Here is a 2,325-nt window from a genome sequence, read left to right on the forward strand (position 1 = left end):
TAATCCTTGAAAAGGATGAAAAGCCAGATGGATGTTTGAGTTTGAAAATAACTCCATTTACATCCTGAAGAAAATTGCCCTCAATAGTTAAGTTTTTCCAGGGAAACAGTACATGCATGTGCATGTCAGACTAATTAATTAATTAAGATATTTATTATAGGGAATTGGCTCACACAATTACGGAAAAGTGCCATGATCTTCATCTGCAAACTGGAAACATGGGGAAATTGGTGATATAGTTCCAAAAGTCTGAAAACCAGGAAAGCCATGATGTAAATCCCAGTTCAAAAGCAGAATACCAAGGTCCCAGCTCATACAGTCAGGTATAGAGAGCAAAGTCTCTCATACTTTGCCTTTGTTCTGCTCAGGCCACCAACCCATTATATGAACCTTGCCCACATTAGGGAGGGCAATCTGCTTCTCTCAGTCTACCAATTTAAATGTTAATACCATCTATAAGCACCCCTACATGACTACCCAGAAATAACGTTTTAACAACCAACTGACGATCCCTTGGTCTAGTCAAGTTGATACACGAAATCAACAGAAGTTTACCCATAAAATTATCCGTCACAAGTCCACCCCTTGTCAACTTGGCAGCCATACACATCTCCTTAAATCATATTTAATCTCCAAATAAAGACAGCACAAGGTCATAATTTTACCTAACATGATACAGCTATTCTGCATACAACTGAAATGCACTAACCCTTTCCCTAGTAAAGAAGATAATGTCCTTAAGTAAATGGTTACTCTTTTCCTTGATATCCCATAACATAAATACAATGATGCAAGATTAATAATACTTCATAATAAGTCAATACATCATATGTCACATAATAAGAGAATGAGGGAGGGAAGAAATCAGAGACATTGGATATTATATGTATACACACATACACAAACATATTTATAACAAAATAAGGAGGAATGCTCTTAACAAGTCCGCATTTTTAAAAGCTGGTCACATGGTCATGGCTGGTATTTATAACTACCTTCTTCTATTAGCATTCTGTAGTCCCTTTGTCTTTAGAAAGCACCTCAGCTGATCTTGGTCCTCTACCTGATGGAGTGACCCAAATCTTCATTCTTAAAGGGTCTGGGCCATTAGTAGTCCTACCTGGTTGGGATTATTATAGTTTTCTATTGACCGTAAATCACAGAACATGGTAATAATAAAAGATATCCTAAGGGATCTCTTGTATTTCAGGGATACTTGTCCTATTCTCCACTGTGGAGTAATAGCCCAATTTCTCCTTGGTAGTCAGGATCAATAACTAATCCAACACAGTAACTCCCTTCTTTATTTGTTAATTTGGAGGCATGAAGGAGTCCAAAGTGGTTGCAAAGCCATCATGATTTTCAGTTTAATAAAATTATTGTGTGTTTCCTAGTAGAATAATTCTTCCCTTTGGAATTAGGACCTCTAAACATAAGGTTCTGGGGAAAAGAAGCAAAAATTTTGGCTAGTGGGGCACAAGGGGTCATATGAAGGTGCCTTTCCATTTCCATCCCTTGATTCTGGGATCCATAAATCCTCACTTTTGAAGAAATGGCACCATATTCTGGACACTAATTCAGAGAATATACACCTTTTGGAGAGCCCTGATCCAGCCCTGCAAGTTGTTGCCACCTAGCTGATGTCATAACCAAGTTTTCAAAAGGCCCTTTCAGTGTCTGTCAAAGCTGCTGCTTCCAGATGGTGGGGATCATGATAAAACAAGCAAATTCCATGAGCATGGGTCCATAGTCACACTTCTTTTGCTGTGGAGTTCCTTGACCAGAAGCAATGCTGTGTGGAATACCTTTACGGTAGGCAAGGCATTCTATAAGTCTACAGATGGTACTTTTAGCAGAAGTTTTGAATGCAGGGAAGGCAAATCTGTATCCAGACTAAATGTCTATGTCAGTAAGAACAAAATGATAGAAGCAGTCCAATGTAATCAACCTGCTACTAGATAGCTGAATGATCACCCTGGGGAATGGTGTCATATTGAGGGCCCCGGGTTAGTTTCTGATGCCAGTAGATTGGATACTCAGCTGTGGTCATAGCCAGGTAAGCCTTAGTGAGTGGAAGTTAGTGTTGTTGAACCTTCATCTCTATCATCATGGCTACTTTATTCTTGAGCCCATTGGGTGATGCAAGGGTTACTGGGGAAAGAGGCTGACTGAGAGCCACAGACATTTAGGTCTATGATCCATTTCGAGTTAACTTTCATGAAGGGTGTAAGGTCTGCCTAGTTTTTTTTTTTTTTTTTTTTTGCTTGTGGATATCCAATCATTCCAGTAGAATTAATATTTTTTAAAAAGGCAACGTATTTAAGC

The sequence above is a fragment of the Martes martes genome (genome assembly GCF_963455335.1).
Source record: "Martes martes genome assembly, chromosome: 4".
Classification (NCBI taxonomy): Eukaryota; Metazoa; Chordata; class Mammalia; order Carnivora; family Mustelidae; genus Martes; species Martes martes.